General features: G+C 40.7%; 1 pseudogene; it reads right to left on the reverse strand.

Annotated features, from left to right (window-relative positions):
* Positions 1–20,170, reverse strand: part of LOC147341303 (adhesion G protein-coupled receptor G4-like) — a 63,802-nt pseudogene that overhangs the window by 21,295 nt on the left and 22,337 nt on the right.

Genomic DNA, 20,170 nt, shown 5'->3' on the forward strand with positions numbered 1-20,170 from the left:
AAAGCTCTTAATTTTAATGGAGTCCAACTGATTAACTTTTTCTTTACTACTTAGTGTTTTTGTACCCTGTTGGAGAAATCTTTTCCTATCTCAAACCTATTGTTGTTTAAAAAATTCAATTACAATCTTTTTTTCAGAGGAGCCTTGATTTTTTTTTAACCTGGCCACTTCATAATCTAAAGGATGTGACCTCTGCCTATTGTGATGAATAAGAACATTTCTGTTACATTAACATGAAATTAACAAGGATACAATGCCAAGAGCATCCATCAAACCAAATTAAACTTAGAGTAAAACTCTACCAACTTACTGAAAAGCTAGGTATGTCACTATTGCAGGTCCCAGGAAAATGGAGGAGATTCCACATCCGATGTACGTTATAATCACTAATATCTGTTCATTCACTGCATCCACTGCAGACCTGGATAAATCCTAGGGAATGCAATGTGTTGTATTTTATACATTTGGCTAGGCAAGTTTATGGTAAAAAGTTTCCAGTGCCCACTAACAGTAGCTTCCCAGGATGTACAGCATCTCTGTTAAAGCTCTTATAAAACCAGAGTATGTAGATGGATATACAGTAAGACTGTATGTTGTTCATTGATTATGCCTAGTGCAACTTACTGTGCATGGGGCATGGAGAGCCATCAACAGCACTGGAAGAACATTTAGTCCTTGGTTTTATTGTCATTAACATGTTCCACACTTCAAATATAACCAAACTAATAGATGTGAATTTGAGATACACTGTGAATTATTATCTGAACTGAGCGTTCCAAAACATTGCACAGAACATCAAAAAAATGTTCCTTTCCCTTAGACCTTCAATAATTTTCATAAAATTAAAAGACAAAGTGGACCTTAGAGATCACATAAACCTGTAATTTCTTAACCTGAGAACTATAAAAGACTTGAAATGGTGTGCAAATTACTTGAATATATTTGAATATATTTGAAATTCAAATTATTTGAATATATTCTGGGAAGACGGTCCATACTTTCCATCAGATGGCAATGGAGCTTCGTGACTCCTAAAAGGTTAACAAATGCTGGTCTACTCTGGTAGTTCTCTACTGGACACAGTTTTACCCCTCCCCTGGGTCATGTGGCAATGTCCGGAGACATTTTTGGTTGTCTCACCTGAAGAAGGTGCTACTGGCATCTAGTGGGTAGAGACCAGGAATGCTGCTAAACAACCTTGAATGCACAAAACAGCACGCACGACAAAGAAATATACGGCCCAAAATAGCAATAGCGCTAAGGTTAAAACATCCTCATCCACTCCAATCTTTCACATTCCAGAAGACAAATTTAAGATCCAAACAAGTGAAACAACCTGACCAAGATCACATAGACAGCTAGTAACAGAGCTAGATTGTGAACCATGGGCTTTTGACTCATGCTGTAATGTTCTAACCAATTTGCAGGTGGGTAAACAAAATTCTTACAGTTCAATAAGTATCAATGGGTTTACCTCTTATTTGTTGAGTAGACATGGTTAAAAAAAAAAGAAAGAAAGAAAAAGAAAACTATAAAACAGACTCTTAGCCCTCAGGGAGTTTACCATTAGTAGAAGAAACAACTCATACACAACATATTCATATACCAGTATATAATATATACAGTACAGTAACTTAGGAGAACTAAGAAAGCATTCAAGGGTGGGTAAAGAAGAAGGAAATGCATTTGAGCCATTTTGAAGGAAAACTCATCAAGTCCTGATGTTAGGGAAGACCAAAGGAAATGAAGGAGAGAAGGATTAACAATTACTCCCAAGGCTCTAAGCCTGGATATGCAAGTTGATCAGAAAACTCTTGCTTGGTTAACTATCGCAAGTATTAAAAATAAATATTTCTTTCTTACACTGCAATTTGGCAATAACTATTAAAATTTAATATTCTAATTGGAAGCAATTCTACTTCTATCAATTTATTCTATAGAAATACACCAGTATTCAGATCAGTTCAGTTGCTCAGTCATGTCCGACTCTTTGCGACCCCGTGAATTGCAGCATGCCAGGCCTCCCTGTCCATCACCAACTCCTGGAGTTCATTCAAACTCATGTCCATCGAGTCGGTGATGCTATCCAACCATCTCATCCTCTGTCATCCCCTTCTCTTCCTGCCCCCAATGCCTCCCAGCATCAGAGTCTTTTCCAATGAGTCAACTCTTCGCATGAGGTGGCCAAAGTATTGGAGTTTCAGCTTTAGCATCAGTCCTTCCAAAGAACTCCCAGGACTGATCTCCTTTAGAATGGACTGGTTGGATCTCCTTGCAGTCCAAGGGACTCTCAAGAGTCTTCTCCAACACCACAGTTCAAAAGCATCAATTCTTCAGCACTCAGCTTTCTTCACAGTCCGACTCAGACATCCACACATGACCACTGGAAAAACCATAGCCTTGACTAGATGGACCTTTATTGGCAAAGTAATGTCTCTGCTTTTGAATATGCTTGCTAGGTTGGTCATAACTTTCCTTCCAAGGAGTAAGCGTCTTTTAATTTCATGGCTGCAATCGCCATCTGCAGTGATTTTGGAGCCCAGAAAAATAAAGTCTGACACTGTTTCCACTGTTTCCCCATCTATTTCCCATGAAGTGATGGGGCCAGGTGCCATAATCTTAATTTTCTGAATGTTGAGCTTTAAGTCAACTTTTTCACTCTCCTCTTTCACTTTCATCAAGAGGCTTTTTAGTTCCTCTTCACTTTCTGCCATAAGGGCGGTGTCATCTAATGAATAAAAATGTGTACTATAGCATTATTCATAATGGAGAAAAACAGTAACAACTCAAATGCTTACTGTAGCAGATTGGTTAAATTCCACTGTGTTAAATTCACACAGTGGAATACCATAAAAATATTTTTTAAAAATTTAAGTAGATAGACATATATTTGCCTGAAAGGTGTCCAATATATATTGTTAAGTGAAAAGCAAGTGGTAAAACCAGTATGTATAATTTGATCCCATTTTTAAAAAACCAAAAGATATATTAATATATGTATATAGGAAAAGAATCTGAAAGAACATATATAAAGGTGTTAATGTGATTTCTTTGGAGGGGGGTTATAGGGACCTTTTCTGTAAAGTTTGAATTTTGAGAAATTGGCATTAATTTTACAAGAAAAAAAATAAACATTCATTTCAACTTGCTCTACTTTGAATGAACAAGGTGGGCGGCTTTCTTCCACTTGCATGCCACTTTTCCATAACTTAATTCATACATATATTCCTAGTCTGTAATCTAATAAAAGTTGTCAAAACTCTATTAAAGAGTGATTAAGAGGCAACCAGGCTTCCCTGGTGGCTCTGACAGTAAGGAATCTGCCTGCAATGCAGGAGACCTGGCTTTGATCCCTGGTTTGGGAAGATCCCCTGGAGAAGAGAATGGCTACCCACTCTGGTATCGTTGCCTGGAGAATTCCATGGACAGAGGAGCTTGGTGGGCTACAGTCCATAGGGTTTCAAAGAATCCAACATGACTGAGCGACTAACACTTCACACACTGAGACAACTCACCATTAAGACTCCAAAATGGGTAAGGTGATCACATTGACAGTTTGTGTAACTTACATTTGTTTCCTTCACGTTACAGTCTGATGAGTTCCATCCATCTTGCCTATCTGCAAGTGACAGAAGGGAATTTCAAAGCAATTTTTCTTTTCTCAGAAATGTTTAACTTTTCATTATATGTACCTTTCCAACGTGTGCTATGATTAGTATTGTTTGTTAAGACAGCAGGATAGCAGTATAATTGAGCCTGAAATTAAATTAATCCTAATAGGCAGAACTGACTTGTGGAGGACTTCATCAATGGCATAACTTCTTTGGTCCTCACTTTTCCTGTTCTTCTACAGATTAGGACAGACTTTAACGATGAACAACAGTCCTGCCACTATGTTGGAGTGACAGTAAGGACTGTTTTTTTTTAAGTAGCACAAAGAGGAAACAGATCTAGAACTTTTTAAAGTGCTTGAGCTATGGAATACAGATGACGTGTGGGGTTCCTCAGTGGGACTGGAATAAACATTTGAAACAACCAGCTCAATCTAGAATTCAAATGGTCTCAAGTGTTTTGCATTCAAGTCAAATTATGGTCTAGAACTCCTTCAGATCAGTCATTCAGTCGTGTCCGACTCTTTGCAACCCCATGAATCACAGCATGCCAGGCCTCCCTGTCCATCACCAACTCCTGGAGTTCACCCAGACTCGGAACTCCTTAGGGCCAATTAAAGCCCCTGGTCTGCTTGATACCTGCCTAGTTTCTCACTCCTGAGCACACTCAGGCTTCTAGAACTAAGCCACATACCTTGAGAACTTGTAGATCTTGGGTACTAGATGACATTTAGAGTTAAACCTCTAGAGTAGTACTAGAGCAGAGGGGTTCTCCTAGGGCAGCCAGCTAAGTGTGGTTAAAATTTGTCCATCCAGGATAACACTAAGAGATTCCAGAAGTTCTAGATACATGGACAGGGGGTGGGGGCAAAATATGACCTGGAACAAGCCCATTAATGGATATTAATGAACACACAGATCAGCTTATTGAGGCTGTGGGGGACAAAGCTTATCATTTTACAGAAATCTTACCGTGAACGACTTGAAGGGGACCAGGAAAGGACAGTGATATCTCTGTTGTAAGAAAGTAGTATTATCTTCCCCCACCCCAGAATTTCAAGGATACTAAAAAAGGAAACATCCCAGACAGAGTTTCTACAGGTGGAAGGACTGCTCCCAGAGACACTCCTGGCATTCCAGGAGCAATTGCTTCTGTGCAGGAATTTTCTGAGATTGGGCTACATCCTTACAGATTCCAATGGCAATGGCAAGCTTAAGAGGAACCCATTCAGCAATCCCTTTCCATCACCCCTTCTCTCTCTTTTTTAAAATTTTTATCAGAGTATAGTTGATTCACAATCCGTTAGTTTCAGATGTGCAGCAAAGTGAATCAGACATACATATACACATATCCACTCTTTTTTAGATTCTTTCCCCATATAGGCCATTACAGAGTATTGAGTAGAATTCCCTGCGCTATACAGTAGGTCCTTATTAGTTAACTATTTTATATATAGTAGTGTGTATATCAGAGAAGGCGATGGCACCCCACTCCAGTACTCTTGTCTGGAAAATCCCATGGACGGAGGAGCCTGATGGGCTGCAGTCCATGGGGTCGCGAAGAGTCAGACACGACTGGGCGACTTCACTTTCACTTTTCACTTTCCTGCGTTGGAGAAGGAAATGGCAACCCACTCCAGTGTTCTTGCCTGGAGAATCCCAGGGACGGGGGAGCCTGGTGGGCTGCCGTCTATGGGGCCGCACAGAGTCGGACACGACTGAAGCGACTTAGCAGCAGCAGCAGTGTGTATATGCCAATCCCAAACTCCCAATGTATCCAGCTTACCCCCTGGTAACCATAAGTTTGTTTTCTACATCTGGGACTCTATTTCTGTTTTGTAGGTAAGTTCATTTATAGCCTTTTTTTTTAGATTTCACATATGAGTGATACCATGTGATATTTCTTTCTCTGTCTGACTTCACACATTTAGAGCTTCTCTAAGTCCATCTATGTCGCTGCAAATGGCATTATTTCCATGACTCCTTCTCTTACGGTCTCCAAAGAGTCATACTCAATCAAGTAGGGAGGGTCCTTAGAGACCAACCAGAATGTCTTATCCCCTCCATGAAAAGATAAAAAGACTGAAGCACCTAGAGAGTAAACGGACCACTCAAGGTCACACAGTCAATATAGAAGAGAAGAGGGAAAACAAAGGAGACAGTAGGCTTGGCAGATCTCATGGGAAAGCTCAGATAAAGAGCCAGATCTTCACTCCTCAGCTTTCTTCAAACAGCTCAAGGCTGCTCTGTACTGCTGTCTTCTAACTTTCTTTCTTCCAGTTTGCTGAGTTATGTGCTTTCTTTCTAATCTCCCAAATAAGTCTTTTTTCAAAAAGAAAGTTTTAAAAATGAAACCCCCATGCCCTAATTAGATATGAAGCATATTCATATCTTGGTCATTCGGAGTTCCCTGTAGGGTCTGTTAAGACAGTGGCTTCAGTACAGCTTGCTCCCACGTAACGCCCAAATAGCAACAGGGTCAGGGACAAAGTCTCATTGAGAGTGAAAGCCAAAGCTTGCTATGAAAATTACTGTTATTCCCAAAGTCCCAAAAGGCACAGCGAACTTGATCATAATTCTAGAAAAAAGAAAAATCAGAGGCAAATAGCTTTCCTTGCGACTGTCACCAAATAATGACAACTACACACAAGTCTTTTCTTCTTGATGTTTTCTTAAAGAGTAGACACACACACACACCATTTGTAAGCTGGTTTTAAAATAAACTCCAAGTATCTTGGGGTTTACAAGTGAGTAACAAAACAATATGTTACTGCTTCATAGTGATCTGGTATATATCCTTTAATATCTTCGGTAAATGGAGAATTTGCCAAGTCTTCCTGGTACAAGGCCCAGGAGAAGGATTGGAGTGGCTCTGATGTGCAGTAGGTGCTACTTGTGAAATTCTGGAATTTGGGGCTCATAGCTGAGATCAAGCCTTATGGATACAATATTCAGATGCCTCAGGCTTCCTTGGTGACTCAGGGGTAAAGAATATGCCTGCCAGTGTGACACGGGTTTGATCCCTGATCCAGAAAGATTCCACATGCAGTGGAGCAACTAAGCCAATGAGCCACAACTACTGAGCCTACGCTCTAGAGTCCAAGAGCCAAAACCAAGCCACTGCAATGAGAAGCCCAAGCACCGACTAGACAGTGGCCCCCACTCATCACAGCTAAAGAAAAGCCCACACCACAACAAAGACCCAGCAGAGCCAAAAATAAAATAAATAAATTTAAAAATAAAAAAAAAGATTAATCCACCTCCTCATCAGGTCTAGTGAGCATTCCTGAAGCCTCACCAGCTCCTGCAATCTCCAAGGAGCTGGATGGCAATTAGAAATTGGTTACTGGGGATGCCTGGAGAGCTGTGGCGCCAGCCAGAATTAAGAGATCTTAACCGTTAGATATATTTCATTTGGTATCTTTTAAAAAGAACTCCTTCTCCCACTCTTCCTTTTTTCCTTCTAGAGTTAAGACCTGTGAAAAATATGCTGTACCATATGGTCTTTTAGATTGGCAATGAAGGAAGCTATTAAGACTCCACACTGGACATAGATTAACATCAAAGAACGGAGTAGTAGTTCATTCTTATATCATGGCTAAATTTGAGCATTTAGTAATATATACCTTATGTTATGCCATATGACTATGGTTTTAATTCTTTGGTGATAATTAATACATATTTTAATGCTCTTCATGGAAATTCAAAGGATAAAAATGTTTCACTATGTTGAATTAACTTGTTTGACTTTCTCAAAAATAAATGGAATTAAATATCATTTAGAGTGATGGGAAAACCAAAAGATCCACTTGCCCCCAGTCACTCTCCTGCCAATCTGCCACAGCACTGGAAACCTGCTGCTACTTATCCCTTTGGACTAAGGCGTTATTTCTAAAGTCCCCAATTACAATACACCTCTGCTACCTGGAAGGGAACAATCTTCATTATATCTTGGAATCACATCTGTTAAGTAGCCAATTATTTTTAACAGTAGAATCAGGGAGGGGTTCTGAGGCCTTATATTTTGAGATGAAAATGGATATGTTACCCGGTTTCTTTGAACATGCTGCAGAGTAATAACCACTGGGTCTGCCAAGTTTTGAATGGATATATCAGAAATGCTGGCACTCACGACATATGTGGTTAATGCTTTTGTGATGTTTTTGGTCTGCAGATGAAACATACAAGGAAGAGTTCAGCTCCTGCCTTTCTAATTTCTGGCATGTTAATCATCAGTCTAGAATTCTGAAGTACTGCACGCATTAGGTACAGACATGTGGAAAATAAAATCACAAGCTAAGAGGGAAGTTTCAGAGATAATTTAGTTCATCTCCTGTCTTCACATCAGGTCTAAATTATACACAGCTGGACCAATTTCCAGCCATATACCCAAATATCTATCCTATAAGCACTGGTTTTGCACCTGGAACAAAGTTCAGCTATTGCCTTCTAGTGCCTTCCAGACTCTGACATGACGCTGCTGCTGCTGCTGCTGCTGCTGCTAAGTTGCTTCAGTCATGTCTGACTCTGTGTGACCCCATAGATGGCAGCCCACCAGGCTCCCCCGTCCCTGGGATTCTCCAGGCAAGAACACTGGAGTGGGTTGACCTGACGCAGTTTATCCCAACTCTAACCCTCACCCATCCTTACTTTCTTTGAGAGAGCCTCTCATTGGTGCTTTTGAACTGTGGTGTTGGAGAAGACTCTTGAGAGTCCCTTGGACTGCAAGGAGATCCAACCAGTCCATTCTAAAGGAGATCAGTCCTGGGTGTCCTTTGGAAGGACTGATGCTAAAGCTGAAACTCCAATACTTTGGCCACCTCATGTGAAGAGTTGACTCATCGGAAAAGACTCTGATGCTGGGAGAGATTGAGGGCAGGAGGAGAAGGGGACGACAGAGGATGAGATGGCTGGATGGCATCACCGACTCGATGGGCGTGAGTTTGAATGAACTCCGGGAGTTGGTGATGGACAGGGAGGCCTGGCATGCTGCAATTCATGGGGTCGCAAAGAGTCGAACGTGACTGAGCGACTGAACTGAACTGAACTCCTTATAAGGAAAATCAACTCATCATGGGTTAGTTACAACCTCTTCCTGTTGCATCCTCATTGGCAATGGAAGCTGGTTGATTATCATCCAGCTTGGAACAGTGTCCTCCCAGGACACCGTGACCTCTTAAACATAGGCACTGTGTGTCCTGGTGTCCCCTGCATGGCCTAGCACACAACAGGGGTTTTATCTTGTACCTACAGTGAGCCAGTTACTTTGTTAAGGGTGTTTCACATGCATTGTCTTCAGTTCTCACTGGAACAATGTAGGCATTTTTCAGGTATACTGGGGCTTGGGAAGGCTCAAAAGCTTGGACAAAGTCACACAGTTGGTGAATGATAGAGCAGGGATGCGTCATAAACATTGGTCTAAAGGAAATGCAGCCAGTGAGATGCAGAGCTTGCTAATGCAGAGCCATTGAGATGGGCCTTGGCCTGTGTGCCACAGGCCAAGGTTCTAGGCGGCCAGGCAGCTGGGAAGGAGCTGCTTCTGGGGCTCACCTGAAGAGATGAGAGGTGAGGCGGGTACAGGACAGGATAGAGAGGAAGCAGAGCCTCTGAGGACTCATCAAGAAAACCTAGAAGTGGGGTGCCCTGATGATGTCTCATGAAGAACCTGCTGGGCCACTTTTAGAAGATGCCAAGCCCTCAAATTTCTTCAAATTTTCCAAAATCACTGCAGATGGTGACTGCAGCCATGAAATTAAAGACGCTTGCTCCTTGGAAGAAAAAGCCATGACAAACCTCAACAGTGTATAAAGGTCCATGTAGTCAAAGCTATGGTTTTTCCTGTAGTCATGTATGGATGTGAGAGTTGGACCATAAAGAAGGCTGAACACTGAAGAACTGATGCTTTTGAACTGTGGTGCTGGAGAAGACTCTTGAGAGTCCCTTGGACTGCAAGGAGATCCAACCAGTCAATCCCAAAGGAAATCAACCCTGAATATTCATTGAAGGACTGATGCTGAAACTGAAGCTCCAATACTTTGGCCACCTGATGTGAAGACCTGATTCATTAGAAAAGACCCTGATCCTGGGAAAGATTGAGGGCAGGAGGAGAAGGGGATGACAGAGGATGAGATAGTTGGATGGCATCACTGACTTAATGGACATGAGTTTGAGCAAGCTTCGGGGGATGGTGAAGGACAGGGAAGCTTGGTGTGCTGCAATCCATGGGATTGCAGAGTCAGACACGACTGAGAAACTGAACAACAAATCATTTCTGAGCCCTTAAGCCACTGAAAAATGAGGAATTATGAACACAGCCTGGGGCTCCCTAAGGAAGCTACTCACTTTCTGTTCGTGACCAGCTCTGTTCAACCAAAGCCAGCCTGGTGGGTCAGTGCTTCCCCTCCCAGAGGAATCCCCCTGGGCAATTCTTATGTAGAGGAGGGTTTGCAGCAAGATCCAGAGGAAAGGGTCCTGGCCGATGGTCAAAAAAAAAAAAAAAAAAGTCCTAGCCCAGGCCCTCTTGTTTCTTGAAAGTCCCTTCCCCTTTCTGGGACACTGGCAACATGAAGGAAGGTGGACCAAATACCTAACATCCCTCCCAACTTAGTCTAAGAGATGTGGTTTTCTGTAGTGAGAAGGCCAAAGGGGGAAACGCATAGTGACTTGGGACTGAATTAACCTACTTTCTGGCTTTCTTTCCTTGACCTACAAAGTGGCAGCCATTCAGGGAAAGGAACTAAACCCTTGCTGACTCTTCTGCCCTCTAGTTCTAGGCTCTGATTGGACCGATTTCCACTTCTGAAGCTTTACAGAAGCGGTTTCCTCTGCCTGAAACAGCCCTCCTCCTTCTCCTCACCCTTTTAAATCTTCTAGCTGGTACTCGACCTCCATCTCAGCTGACACCTCTCCTACAGAGGCCTTTCCTGAGCTCCCAGGCAGCTGGGGTGCTGGGGCTCTGTGCTTCCGCAGTCCCTAGGCCATATTGAACTTGCCTTGGGCTCTGGCCCTCTCCACAAGAGCCACCGCTAGTGGAAGGGTGGAAGAGGAGACACATGTTTCCAAGAGTGGTGTTTTATTAACAATATGGGGCTTCCCTGGTGGCTCAGACAGTAAACATTCTGCCTGCAGTGCGGGAGACCCAGGTGTGATCCCTGGGCTGGGAAGATCCCCTGGAGAAGGAAATGGCAACCCACTCCAGTATTCTTGCCTGGAGGATTCCATGGACAGAGGAGACTGGTGGGCTACAATCCATGGGGTCTCAAAAAGTTGGACACAACTGAATGACTAACACTTTTACTTAAGGTAATATGTTGCAATGACAGTTAAGGTTTTGACCAAAAGATGTTAGAAGAAATAGTGTGAAAGCAGAGCTGTGAGACTTGGAACTTGGACGGGGGAGGGTTTGTAGTTAAACTGTGGCATTTCTTGTATGTGCTTACTCCCCCAAAATGAGTGGCTCAGGTCCCAGCCTCAGGTCACCCCTTTGCATGTGAGAACCCTCCCCCATACAGCACCACACAATACACATAGTAGGAATTTAATAAATATTTGCTAGTTGAATAAATAACTGGGTGAATAAATGAATACATTGTGTCACCTCCAGCAGGTCCCTTCTCCTCTCTGAGTCTCAATATCCTCATTGGTAAAATGAGGAGATGGGACACAATGAATTATAAGGACCCTTCCGGTTCTGAAATTGATGGTAGGTTACTTCTAATCCTTCTTCATCTGCCACTGTGACGTCTGAAGGCTAATATTGGCAAAGATCTTTAATCTTTTTCAGTAGAAGGTGTTAGTGAATAAAAATGACTTATTAGGTGTGAAATTTATGCTAAACAGGTTTATCTTTTATTTTACAAAACAAGCACACCTCTCTGAAGAAAAGAGAGAAGCTAAGACCAAAATAATGGCATCTAAGGTGACAGAAATTACAAGCTTGCCAAAAGGGTCTGAGTGCTATGAATCACATTCTTAATTTTTATTATAATTATTTGTTCATTAACTGGCTTGTCCTGGGTCCAGCTATTTTTCTCCATTAAAAATGCCTAATAAATATATAGCTGGTGAAAGCATGTTGAGTACCTAGCCCTATGATAGGTGCTATGAAAATAAAACACGTCTGAGCCATGACACATGCCACAACCTCCTTGGGAATACCAATCTAGAAACTAGGCCGAAGTGTAACACAAGAATACAAGCACAGGGTAAGGAAGAGAACAGAGGTTCATGAACTTTAGGCAAACTTCCTGGGTAGAATTTGAGCTAAGCCCATAGGAACAAATAGAATTTATACATAGAGGTGAGCAATTACAGAATTCCAGGAGAACAGCATCCTGGAGATATAGCTGGAGATAATGTTATAATGAACTGATATGCAGTATGTTTAAGCTGGCTCAATACAACCGCCTCCAAATAACTGTGGAAATTTAACCATTAGAAATTCATTTGTTTGGATAGTCTTTTTTAAAAATATGCACACCCAGGCACTAATGCATGAACCTCATAAATACTTGAACTTTGGAGTCAGATATCCTGGATTTGATTCCTAGCTATGCCACTTCCTAGCTGTGTGACTTTGGGCAAAATTACTTAACCTCTGTGTCTTAGTCTATTAGGGCTCCTATAACAAAGTCCAGATTACATGGCTTATAAACAACAGAAATTTATTTTTCACAGTTCTAGAGGCTGCAAGTCCAAGACCAAGGTGCCTACATGATTGGATTCTAGTGAAGGCTTGCTTTCTGGTTGACACCTTCTTGCTGTATTCTCACATGGTGGAATGGGTGAGAGAACTCTCTGAGGCTTCTTCCATAAGAGCACCAATCCCATTCATGAGGGCCCCATCCTCATGACATAATCACCACCCAAAGGACTCACCGGGTGATACATCACCTTGGGGGTTAAGATTTCAACACAAGAATTTTGAGAGGATACAAATGTTCATATCAGAGCACTCTTTGAGTCTTGGAGTATAAATACTAACAATTAAGAGTGATCATCAGCAACATCATGCCATCTCTGATTGCTCTCTTTCCAGCGGCTAGATGGGACAGAGCAGGCTGAAGAAATGGGCTTTTCATTAGGCAGAGCCCCAAGATAATCAAATAGTAAAATCAATGCAAACACTTACATGGTGTTAATGTGTACAAGGCACTATTCTAAGCATTTTATATGTATTAAGTCCTTTAATCCTTCAACAGCCCAGTGAGGTACTACTATCCTCCTGTTTACATAGGAAGAAACAAAGGCACTGGGCGTTGAAGAATTTGCCCACGAGTTCACGTGGGTGGACAGTGGCACAGCCAGCTTTAAATTCTGCATCCGGCCCCAGGGTCCCTGCTGTTAACCACATCCTACTTCCTCTCTGTTTAATAACAGGTGAGGACAGAAGCCCTTAGAGAAAGTTCTGTGGAGGCGGTGGGGAAGAGCAATGATGTCTGCACGCAAGTGTCCTACTGGACACCACTCAGCTTCAAATAAATTGGCCTGAGAAATGTGCATGTTGGCTTTGAAGATACAGGGGAGATATGGGAGGGGAGCACAGATAAGCCGAAATGGCATTTCATCAGGAGAACTCGCTGTTCTTTTCTGGTTTTGAAACATCTTGAGGCCTCCGTTTGGTCACCAGATAATCCTTAAGGTCCCTTCCCAAGCTGAGAAGCTGTGAAAATGAAAAACTGAGGAACATCATTAAAGTAGACGTTGATTCATGCTGAGAGCCAGGGGTTGTGCTGGAAGATTTGCAGAATAAATCAGAGAGCATATTTGAGAATAAACAGCACATCATGAAAATAACAAGAGTTCATAATTACAGTGAGTCACCATATGTCAGTTCATGACAGTTACCAGAGGCAAGAACTTACCTTAAAGAGTGAAGTTCGGCCAAAAAAATTTAAACAAGATGGTGTGTAAGCTGCTAAGAGGAATTCTCTCCCTCAGTGACTTAGGTAAATATATGGAGGCCAAAACTCTCCCCAGAGGGACCTTGTCTAGGGAAATCTGTCAAGAAAAAACAGGAAATAAAAAACAGAGTCATCATCCATCAGCTTGAAGTCCTCCCCACTTTCTGCCCCAACCCCAGCCTTAGCCCTGGAGGATCACACAGAGGGCTGAAGGGTAAGAACTAGCTCCACCAGCTCTGCAAATCTTTTATTGAGTGGACCAAAAAGCTCCTTAAGGTTTTTGAACAATGTTATTGAAAAACTTTTGTTGTGGCTGAACGAACATTTTGGCCAACTCAATACATGCACACACTCAGATTACAGGCCAAGATGTGACCCGGGGGAAACACAGACCCACAAACACGCACATGCATACACACCACTTTTCCTTTCTTGACCTATCCTTATTTCTATCCCTTCGATCTGCTTCCACCTGGGTATTCGTAGAGGTGGAAGAGGGATGATAAATAAGGTGATTTGCCATAATTCTCAGGAATAAAGGCCCGTCTTCAAAAGCAGGCTACCTTCTCCCATACAGTTCTGAGAGAGGAAGAAAAAAAAAAAAAACAGAAAAAAAAAACCCCAACACAGTGACATTAGGCATTGTCTTACAGTTTATTGAGCAACACTTTTCTTAAAAAGTGGGGCAGGGAAGTGAGGCATTAGGCCTTAGGAATTAGAGGCTCACTATTAGAAGAGTTTGCTGATTTGATTGGTGCGTGTGAGTATATTAAGTCACTTGTCCGAGCATATCGTCTGACTCTTTGCAACCCCAAGGACTATAGCCCGCTAGGCTCCTCTTTCCATGGGATTCTCCAGGCAAGAAGACTGGAGTGGGTTGCCATTCCCTTCTCCAGGGGATCTTCCCAACCCAGGGATTGAACCCAAGGTCTCTTATGTCTCCTGCATAGGCAGATAGGTTCCTTATTACTAGCGCCCCCTGGTAATAGTATTTGCTAAGTACAGGTATATTTTTGAGAGTGAAACAGGGCTTTATCAATAATTACACTGGAACCACAGTTGCAAACCTGGGCTCTCCCAGGAAAAACAAGGGTATATGAGACACTTACATGCATCCTGTCATTGAACCCCCTCTATTGACTCTGAAAGATATGTAGTATTATATCAGGAAATGAAGGCTCAGAAAGGTTAAGTGACTTGTCTAGGGTCACACAGCTGGGATGTAGCTGAACAAACATAAATGTAATCTGCACCCACATTTTCCCCATTATCCATTTTGCTTTTCAAGGAACTATTATCTTGCTGGGTATATCATGGGGAGATGAAAGTTTGTAATATTTCTGAAAATGAATTGTGAGCCCAAAAGCCATATGGCTCTTCTCCTGGCACAAATGAATTTTGCTACAGCAATCAAGTACTATGAAGAGGTGATGATTTAGCTTCAACATGCGAGCGATTTTGGTACCAAGAAGTTCATTGGGGTTGCTTGGCTTTTTTCTTGACCAGGGTCTTTAATAGAAAACCCTATATGTAAACAAAATGCAGTGGGAAGACATTTACTTCCAGTATGGTTGAGTAGCTCCAGATGGACTCAGCCTTCCTACATATAACAACTATACAGAATACAATGACTTGAAGACACTGGAAAATGAACAAAACCAGGCAGGTTCTGGAGAAGAGTAGACACTTGGGAAAAAGTGGCATCACAAGATGAATTAGCTGTTTTTACAGCTGTTAGCCAGATGGCAGCCTAAAACAAACACTGTGAAGGACACTCAAAATTCTGATAGAAAACCTTCAGTCTTTGTGGCATGAAGAACCAGAAAACAAAGGTCAAAGTAACTACAGCCATCTCCCCTTGGGAGGTCAAGAAGAGATCTTGGAAAGGAGAGAGCTAGTGATGGGGAGCCAAAATTCTGAGTGTAAACTGAGCCTGACCTCGGAACCACATACATATAGGACAGACTTCAACTAAGGATAAAGGAGTTTAACCGACATTTGAGCTGCCATCCAAGAGATGGAATCTAGTTTGACTCCAACCATGTTAATTGTCTGGTATAACAAAAACAAATACTTTTCAGAGAAATACAGAAAAATCCAGAGTTTCCAAAATATACCATTCACAAAAGCCAGGACATAATTCAAAGTTACCCTATATGTTAAGAGAAAATGAAAATGACCCATTTTCAAGTAAAGACAATCAATGGAAATCAATCTTGAAATTACTCAGATGTTAGAATTAGCAGACAAAGATTTTAAAGTAGTTAGTATAATTATGCTCAAGTGTTTAAACATAATTTTTGCAATTATGCTAAAAGAGTAAATAACAGAGAAACAGAAGCAAAAAAGAACAAAATGGATATTTTAGAACTAAAAATACAATATTGAAATTTTTAAAAATTGCACTCAGTGGACTCAGTAGTAACATGAAGATGACAGAAGTCAGTGAACTTGAAGAGAAATAAATAGAAATTATACTGCTGCTGCTGCTGCTAAGTCGCTTCAGTCGTGTCCGACTCTGTGCGACCCCATAGACGGCAGCCCACCAGGCTCCCCCGTCCCTGGGATTCTCCAGGCAAGAACACTGGAGTGGGTTGCCATTTCCTTCTCCAATGCATGAAAGTGAAAAGTGAAAGTGAAGTCGCTCAGTCGCATCCGACTCTTCGCGACCCCATGGACTGCAGCCCACCAGGCTCCTCTGTCCATGGGGTTTTCCAGGCAAGAGTACTAGAGTGGGATGCCATTGCCTTCATACTATCAGAAGACTAAATAGTAAAATGATTACAAACATGAATACAGTCTCAGGGACCTGTGGGGCAGCATCAAAAAATCTTACATCCATGAAATCAGAATCCCTAAAGGGGAGGAGAGAGAGAATGGTGAAAAACCAATATTTAGAAAAATAATGGAGGAAATCTCCCCAAATTTGGTGAAAGACATAAATTTACAGATTCAAGAAACTCAGCAAACTTCAAATGGGAAAAATATAAAGAAAAACATGCCTAGGCACATAATAGTCAAACTGCAAAAAAAAAAAAAAAAAAAAGAGAGAGAGAAAATATTGAAAGCAAAGAGAGAAAAATGACATATTACACATCACAAATAGAGAAACAAAATTCAAATGATTACTGATTTCTGATCAGAGAACATAGAGGCCAGAATAGAATGGAACAACATCTAAAATGCTGTCAATTCAGAATTCCATAGTAAGCAAAAATACCCTTCAAGAATAAAGGCCAAAAAACCCAAAACATTTTCAGATAAATGAGAGCCAGGAAAATTCATTATCATTAGACCATGTACTACAGGAAGTGCTAAGTGAATTTCTTCAGATTGAAGGGAAATGTCACCAGACCTTCAGGAAGAAATGAAGAATATTGAAAATGATAAACATCTCGATAAGCATAGGGCTTCCCTGGTGACTCAGATGATAAAGAGTTTGCCTGCAGTGCAGGAGACCCGAGTTCGAGCACTGAGTCAGGAAGATCTGCTGGAGAAGGGAATGGCAACCCACTCCAATATTCTTGCCTGCAGAATCCCGTGAACAGAGGAGACTGGTGGTTCCGTGGGGTCACAGAGTCAGACACAACTGAGCAACTAAAACTTTCACACTTTCCCTGGTGACTCAGACAGTAAAGAATCTGCCTGCAATGCAGGTTCAATCCTTGAGTCAGGAAGATCTCTAGGAGAAGGGAATGGCTACCCACTCCAGTATTCTTGCCTGGAGAATCCCATGGACAGAGGAGCCTGGTGGGCTATAGTCCATAGGGTCACAAAGAGTCGGACACAACTGAAGTGACTGAGCTTGCAAACATAAAAGGCTACATTTACTCTCAACTTCATAAGACCCTTTAAAGCAATGATTATAACACTGTCTAGTGGTGTTTCTGATCTTGTTACTAGTAACACATATGACAACTGTAACATAAAAGACAGAGGGTATAGGGACTTCCTTGGCAGTCCAGTGGTTAAAACTCTGTGTGTCTGCTGCAGAGGGTGCAGGTTTGATCCCTGGTCAGGGAACTAAGAGCCTGCATGCCATGCAGCCAAAAAGAAAAAAAACAAAAACAAAAAGAGAGAGTGAGAGAGAAAATTTCTTGAACTGAATAAAAATGAAAATACAACATATGAACCTAAAAGCATTTTTAAAAAGACAGAAGGTATATATAGACATGTATGGTTAAAGTTTCTACATTTTCCATGAAATGGTACAATAGTACCTCTAAGTAGACTGCAAAAAATATAAGGATGTATACTGTAATCTCTAGAGCAACCATTAAGAAAATAATGCAAACAGACATAACTAAAGAGGCAGAAAAAATTAAAATTCAATTATAAAAAATATTAAATCAAAAGGAACAAAAACCAGAAGGGCAGATAGAAAATAAAATCAAATGGTAGTCCTAAATACAACCATATCAAAAATTATGTTAAATGTTAAAGAAGTACACACTCTATTAAAAGGCAGATACTTTCAGATGGATAAAAAATGAAACACAAACTGTGTGCTATCTATAAGTGCACAAATACAAAGTAAGTGGTTGAAAATATATATTATATATGTACACATACAGTAAGTATAAGAAAGCTAGAATGACTATATTAAAACCACTTAAATAGATTACAAGACAAAGTATTATTTGAAATAAGAAAAGCTATTTCATAATGATAAACAGGTTAGGATTAGAGGTATAATCAGGAAGACATGACAACATAAATGTATATTCACTTCATAAACAAAGTAAAATTTGATGCAACTAAAGGGATAAATACACAATTTCACAATCCAAGTTAGAGATCTTAGCACCCCTTTAAACTAGCGAACAACTAAGAAAAAATCAGTAAAGATGTAAATGATCTGAACACTATCAACCACCTTGAGATCTAATTGATATTTACAGTACAGCATATCCAACAACTGTAGAATGCACATTTTTTCAAGTGCACACGAAGTACCAAGGTTTTCAAGTGTATGAAACACCAAAATAGATCATACACTGGGATATAAATCAAATGTCCATAAATTTAAATGGATTGAAGTTATACTGAATATATTCTGTAACCAAAATGAAATAAACATGAAATCAACAGCAGTAATATATCTTAGATATATCCCAAATATTTGGGACTTAAGGAATACACTCGTGGGACTTCCCTGGTGGTCTAGTGGTTAAGACTTTGCCTTCCAATGCAGGGGGTGTAGGTTTGATCCTTGGTGGAGGAGCTAAGATCCCACATACCTCATGGCCAAAAAACCAAAACATAAAGCGGAAGCAATATTGTAACAAATTCAATGAAAGCTTTTAAAAAATGGTCCACATCCAAAAAATCTTTAAAAAATAAACAAAAGAATACACTCCTGAATAATTCATGGATCAAAAAAGAAAGTAGGAAATATTTTGAACTGCTGATGACGAAAATACAATGTATCAAAAATTGCAGACTACAACTTAAAAGCAGTACACAGAAAGATATTTATAGCTTTTTATGACTACATTATTAATAGAAAAGAAGAAAGGTCTGAAGTCAGTGGTCTATGGATCTACCTTAAGAAGCTAAATAAGGAAGAACAAGGTAAACCCACAATAAATACAAGGAAGGAAATATTACTAATAAAGATAGCGAGAGCGAGTGAAGTCACTTCGGTTATGTTTGACTCTTTGCAACCACATGGACTACAACCCACCAGGCTCCTCTGTCCATGGGATTTTCCAAGCGAGAATACTGGAGTGGGTTGCCTTGCCCTCCTCCAGGGGATCTTCCCGACCTAGGGATGAAACTTGCATCTCCTGTGGCTCCTGCATTGCAGGCAGATTCTTTACCACAAGAAATTAACAAAGCCAAAAATTGGTTCTTGGAAAGGATCGACAAACTTGAAAATATCCCTAGTTATACTGATCAAGAAAAAAAGAACTAGAAAAGAAAATTATCAATATCAAAAATGAAAGAGATTATCACTATAGATCAGAGACTGACAAACTGGTCAGCAGGGCCAATCGCACCAAGGGCCTATTTGGTCTAAATATGGCTTTTATAGTTCATATTTTAAACGGTGTGAAAAAGAAAGAAGGAAGGAAGAAGGGAAGAAAGGAACCAAGCAAAGGAAAGAAAAAATGTGCAGCAGAGGGAGACCATTTATGGCTTACAAATCCTAAAGTATTTACTATCTTCCTTCTACAGAAAAGTTTTGTTGACCACTCATAAATGTTAAAGATGTTAAGAAATAATAGGAATGTTATGCACAACTTCTGCCAATAAACTTGAAAAACTAACTGAAATAAATTCTTAGAAAAATATAACTAACCAAAATAGACATGAGATGAATCAGAACATTAGAATGGCTCTACATCCATTCAACAAATTGGATTTGGTATCACAATACTTCCCATAAAGAAATTTCAGACCCAGAGAGTTTCCTAGTGAGCCCTATCAAGCATTTAATGAAGAAATAACACCAGTGTCATCCAAACTCTTTCTGAAAGAGTTTTATAAAGTTGGCAACACACCAACCCAAAGTCTAATAAAGAAACTAGGGGGAAAAAAACTTTCAGGAGTTTCCCCAGTGGCTCAGTGATAAAGAATCTGCCTACCAATGCAAAAGATGTGGGTTTGATCCCTGATCTGGGAAGATTGCACATGCCTTGGAGCAACTAAACC

This window comes from Bos grunniens, chromosome X (assembly GCF_055505025.1).
Source record: "Bos grunniens cultivar Pamir isolate PY7600 chromosome X, Bosgru_T2T1.0, whole genome shotgun sequence".
In the NCBI taxonomy this organism is placed as follows: domain Eukaryota; kingdom Metazoa; phylum Chordata; class Mammalia; order Artiodactyla; family Bovidae; genus Bos; species Bos grunniens.